The sequence below is a fragment of the Monomorium pharaonis genome, chromosome 11 (assembly GCF_013373865.1).
Source record: "Monomorium pharaonis isolate MP-MQ-018 chromosome 11, ASM1337386v2, whole genome shotgun sequence".
Lineage (NCBI taxonomy): Eukaryota > Metazoa > Arthropoda > Insecta > Hymenoptera > Formicidae > Monomorium > Monomorium pharaonis.
Genome location: NC_050477.1, coordinates 16,793,752 through 16,799,751, shown reverse-complemented (window position 1 = coordinate 16,799,751; position 6,000 = coordinate 16,793,752). Strand labels below are relative to the sequence as shown.

Below are 6,000 nucleotides of genomic sequence, written 5' to 3'. Positions count from 1 at the left end.
AATACGCTTTATAAGTACAAGCGAGAGAAGAAAACTTTCTTATCTGTATTCTACGATTTGTGTGATAAGCTTTTCATACGTGGAAGTTATGTAGTTATTCGCCACGTTATTAGATTGTACAGCATTTTAAAGATAACGCATCTTTCACGCTCGTTTTCGTTCGATATGTATAATAAATTAGTAGTCGGATTCATACAACGAGTTTGTGATTTATCACACCATATCGGTAATCAACTTTATAGCTCTTTACATGTTATAAGAGAAAATCATGACAAGTCTTTTTTTATGACGACATTAGACGCTTGTTTGTAGCTTTCTGTTCAGTTATCACTTTCCATTTATTCATGTTTCCTAAATGTCGTCTTATGTGATTCATAATTATCTCGATGCCAAATTATATATATATATATATATATATATATATATATATGTGTGTGTGTATATAATTAGAAAAAATATATATATATATGGTTCGTTAATAGAAACAAATCAATGGATCAGTGATTGAAGGATTACTTAAACGGTTATCAACTGACGATTAAAAATGTATTTTCTCGATGATTAACGTATGAAGTTCCATACATCGCACGGAATAAACTATCGCTGCGTCTTGGTACGTTTAAGATTGGCATCACGCACACACGTACGTCGTGACGAAACGCGTTCGAAGCCAATGGTTATATGTATCGGCGAGAGCGAGTACCAGCTATCAGTATTAGCCCGGTCATCTTTCTGTACGCGCGCGAGACAAGACACGCGCAATGCCGATCGCGCGCGGCAAGAAAGCGAGGTCTCTTCGCAACCGAGAAATGCTTTGATATCTAGTGCGCGGAAAAAAACTGCGCGATCCAAGATGAAAAACATTGTTTCGCGGTGAATCGCAATAACGCATTACTGATCATGATTCACCTTCGACGATCGTTTTCTTTTTCTTGAGCATTACTGATCGCGTTCACCAAATAATCACTCGTTTAATCGTACACTTGTTCGCATTTGTTAACACATTCGCTCGTGGGTGATTGGGTTCGTCGCCATCCGCTCAACTTGACAACGCATACATTCTCTCTCTTTCTTTCTTCTTTTCTTTTCGCTCTTTTTCTTTCTCCTCTTCCTTCTTTCTCCCCCCCCCTCTCTCTCTCTTTCTCTCTCTCTCTCTCTCTCTCTCTCTCTCTCTCTCTCTCTCTCTCTCTCTCTCTCTCTCTCTCTCTCTCTCTCTCTCTCTCTCTCTCTCTCTCTCTCTCTCTCTCTCTCTCTCTCTCTCTCTCTCCCTCTCCCTCTCCCTCTCCCTCTCCCTCTCCCTCTCTCTCTCTCTCTCCCTCTCTCTCTCTCTGGCGATGAGATTTTACGGGACCTGGAGATTTTGCCGTCTCGCAAATGCGGGTGTTCGACCTCGTGCAAAGGCCAAGCGGTAGCGCACGCAAGCGAGCGAACGGCGCAACTTCCCAATATTAGTTCGATGTTAGAGCGCGACGTTTCTCACACTTTTGGACTTCAACGTGCCGTTTCGCCAAATGGAAATGAAATGCCTGACTAATGTAATGTAACCCATCCGCACCATCTATTATGGTTCGTTAATTTTTTAACTTTATTTTATGTTTTTGCCATTACAAATATCAATGCTTTATTTAAGCTCACATGTAAAATGATCTTGATTCCAAATAAAATCGAGCAGGAAATAGAGTTTCGATAACGTCAAAGGTCATCGTAAACATGAATAATTTGTCGTTAAGATTTCTCAACTTTTTCACTTGAATTTATAACTCTTACACATATAAAGATAGAATATAACTTTAATCTTGTAAGCTGAGAAATCGCGCATCGTAGTAAATACCGCTCCATATCCAAACATCATACCATCGTGCATCGCTCGCGATTGAGCTATTCATTCTCACCATAAAAACAGACTAATGTAATGGCGTTTTCGACCGGTGCTGGGTTAATGCATCTCGGGTTTTTTTCCTCTAGAACTAGCCAATCGCAGTTATCCCCTTCTTCAGAAGAATGGTTGTGATTGGTCTTATGACGTCATTAATCGCTCTCGGAGCGATTAACCCAGGCCGAAAACGCTGTAAGAGACATTGAGATGTCTGTGTGAAGTTAGCACCGCATCTTTCAAAATTGTAAGTTTTATCAAGAGTACTATTTGCACCCCAAAGAGTACTAGAGTTCCTGATAGGTATTAGCAAGAGTACCGCCGAAATATTTAGAGAAATTGCAATTTGAAAATATGAGGTGCTAACTTCCCGTGGCACCGCAACATGAAAAATATATTGTTTTAAAGATCCTATCTTAAAGTACTCGAAAAGTACTACAGTTCCTGATACATTTTAACAATAGTACCAACCGCCAAATATTATAAAAAAATTGTTGAAATTTGGAGATGGCACCGCAAAATGAAAAAAATATTGTTTTAATGATCCCATCTTAAAGTACTCAAAAAGTACTAGAGTTCCTGATACATTTTAACAATAGTACCAACCGCCAAATGTTTTTAAAAAATTATTGAAATTTGGGGATGGCACCGCAAAATTAAAAAATCATTCTTTTAATGATCCTATCTTAAAGTACTCGAAAAGTACTAGAGTTCCTAATATATTTTAATAATAGTACCAACTAATAAATACTGAAAAAAAAAAATTTTTTAAGATTACAGCCTATCTTTCATAAAAGTGGCCGTAACTCCTTTGCCTTTAATTTCACAGCTTTGTGCCTTAATAACTTTCGAAAGTACTCGCTGGGGTGCCAAAAGTACTCCAATCAAAACCCGGAAATTGTAAAAAAATTTTATCTCTTTAAGGGACTGACTGTATCTAAAAGTGGCCGTAACTTTTTTGCGTCAAGTTTCACAGCTTTGTGCCTTAATAACTTTTGAAAGTACTCGCTGGGGTGCCAAAAGTACTCCAATCAAAACCCGGAAATTGTAAAAAAATTTCACCTCTCTGGAGGACTGACTGTATCTAAAAGTGACCGTAACTCCTTTGCGTCAAGTTTCACAACTTTGTGCCTTAATGACTTTCGAAAGTACTCGCTGGGGTGCCAAAAGTACTCCAATCAAAACCCGGAAATTGTAAAAAAATTTTATCTCTCTAAGGGACTGACTGTATCTAAAAGTGGCCGTAACTCCTTTGCGTCAAGTTTCACAGCTTTGTGCCTTAATAACTTTTGAAAGTACTCGCTAGGGTGCCAAAAGTACTCCAATCAAAACTTGGAAATTGTAAAAAAATTTATATATATATATACATAAATACAAGTTTTTGGAAAAAATAGATTGATATATAACGTACAATTTGCCGGCCTTTTAAAGGTTGAGGTACAAAGCTATAAAATCAAAAACAAAAAAGTTACGGTCACTTTTAATTATGTTAAGTCCTCAAAAGAGATACAATTTTTTCACAATTTCCGGGTTCTGACTAAAGTACTTTTGGCACCCCAGCGAGTACTTTTGAAAGTTATTAAGGCACAAAACTGTGAAACTTGACGCAAAGGAGTTACGGCCACTTTTAGATACAGTCAGTCCTCCAAAGAGGTGAATTTTTTTTACAATTTCCGGGTTTTGATTGGAGTACTTTTGGCACCCCAGCGAGTACTTTCGAAAGTTATTAAGGCACAAAGCTGTGAAACTTGACGCAAAGGAGTTACGGTCACTTTTAGATACAGTTAGTCCTCCAGAGAGGTGAAATTTTTTTACAATTTCCGGGTTTTGATTGAAGTACTTTTGGCACCCCAGCGAGTACTTTCGAAAGTTATTAAGGCACAAAGCTGTGAAATTAAAGGCAAAGGAGTTACGGCCACTTTTATGAAAGATAGGCTGTAATCTTAAAAAAATTTTTTTTTCAGTATTTATTAGTTGGTACTATTATTAAAATATATCAGGAACTCTAGTACTTTTCGAGTACTTTAAGATAGGATCATTAAAAGAATGATTTTTTAATTTTGCGGTGCCATCCCCAAATTTCAATAATTTTTTAAAAACATTTGGCGGTTGGTACTATTGTTAAAATGTATCAGGAACTTTAGTACTTTTTGAGTACTTTAAGATGGGATCATTAAAACAATATTTGTTTCATTTTGCGGTGCCATCTCCAAATTTCAACAATTTTTTTATAATATTTGGCGGTTGGTACTATTGTTAAAATGTATCAGGAACTGTAGTACTTTTCGAGTACTTTAAGATAGGATCTTTAAAACAATATATTTTTCATGTTGCGGTGCCACGGGAAGTTAGCACCTCATATTTTCAAATTGCAATTTCTCTAAATATTTCGGCGGTACTCTTGCTAATACCTATCAGGAACTCTAGTACTCTTTGGGGTGCAAATAGTACTCTTGATAAAACTTACAATTTTGAAAGATGCGGTGCTAACTTCACACAGGCCATTGCCATTGAGATTGCGATATGATATTTTAAAAATTTATGGCGTTAAAGTGAAAAATGAAATTAATGTGTATGTATATGCGAGATAATATGTTGTCTTCAACGATAAATCTTTCAATGGTAACGATGTTCAAGATAATATAGCACGAAAAACGCGATAGTATTTATAATGAGTTGTGTGCCACATAGATTTTTCAGCAAGTTTCATGACAAACGTAAAAAAGATACGTTCGCTTATTCGATATTTAATTTTATTAATCGTCACGTACGATTCGAATAGTCTTTGAAAACGTTTAATCCATTTGAAACTTGTTCATTTTAATAATATACTAATTAGAAATAGCACATACGTTATGCTATCTCTTTATATGCATGTATACTCGCCTGACTGCACAAGGCTCCACTGTATTTTCGTCATACTTTTCAGAATTGCCTTACCAAACAGATTTAATTTGAAATTCTACATGTCTAATTAAGAATTCAAGTTTATTGTTTAGCAACTTTAAAATAACAATTATAAAATAACTTTGCCATTTTTCTGTAAAATATGTAAAAGCAGATCGAGAGTATCTAACGCTCATAATTAATGTTTAATGCTTAACACAAGTGTGATCGATATTCACGCTTGATGTGAATAAGCGCACGTTATCTTGACACATGGTGCCAGTTTCTTTATCGTTCGTTCTCCTTCAATTCTGCCAATAACGATTAACTTCATTAACGAACATTCACTTTCTCAGTCGAATGTGATTTCTCGTAACATTGATCAATAAATCCCGAAACATAGCATTAAATAGAGAAGCTGTATATTTAATACCATTTCTGTGGCATTTCACGTACTTCAATCACAAATCATTAAAGATTGTTAATTAAACATTTTCTTATGAATCTTTGATACGTACTAAGATGTTTATAATATACTACATGTATCGTTCTATTCTCAATTTATTCTCGATATAGTTACTAAATTCAATTCTTAAGATTTGCGATTTACGAGCGTACATTGCTTGGAATAAATTCAGGGTTGGGAAAGTTATTTTGTAAAAGTAACTAGTTACAGTTACAGTTTTTTCATTGAAAAAGTAACTAATTACAGTTACAAGTTATCGATTTTAAAAAATAACTCGTTACAGTTACAGTTACAGTTACTAAAAAAATAACGAGTCGTTACTTTTCAGTTACTTTTTTCTTAAATAATCGTACATTATTTTAAATATAAGAAATAAGAATCTTACATTTTATGCTTTACTAACTGTCGTATATTATGTGCTTTAACAAGTTATTTTATGTACACTAAATGAGAACTTTGTAAAGGTAAAACTCTAAATCGTATATTACTGTTATCAGAATTAAATGAAATATAACGATACATTGGCTGTCATACATTGATTCATTTCTTTTTGTTACAAAATTTTCATAAAAATTTTTATAGAATTTAATTTTATAGAATTTGATATTCAAATATATCATCGTAAAAAACCTCTTTGTGCCGTCATTATAGAGCCACCGATGCTAAACATATATTCCACAGATGCAGAACTTGGAATGTCTGTGTTATATTTAATAAAAAGTTTCTTAATTGCAGTGTAATTATTTAGCATATTAATACTGGAATTATTCGATTT

General features: G+C 34.6%; 1 protein-coding gene across 2 annotated transcripts in view; it reads left to right on the top strand.

Annotated features, from left to right (window-relative positions):
• Positions 1-1,269: 1,269 nt before the first annotated feature.
• LOC105835407 overlaps positions 1,270-6,000 on the top strand; it is a 56,318-nt gene continuing 51,587 nt past the window's right edge. Inside the window, exon 1 of one of the 2 annotated variants that reach the window (XM_036293544.1) lies at positions 1,270-1,566. The gene's annotated coding sequence lies outside the window, so the exon portion shown is untranslated. The remainder of the gene's footprint in view (positions 1,567-6,000) is intronic. The other variant, XM_036293543.1, reaches the window with a different exon arrangement.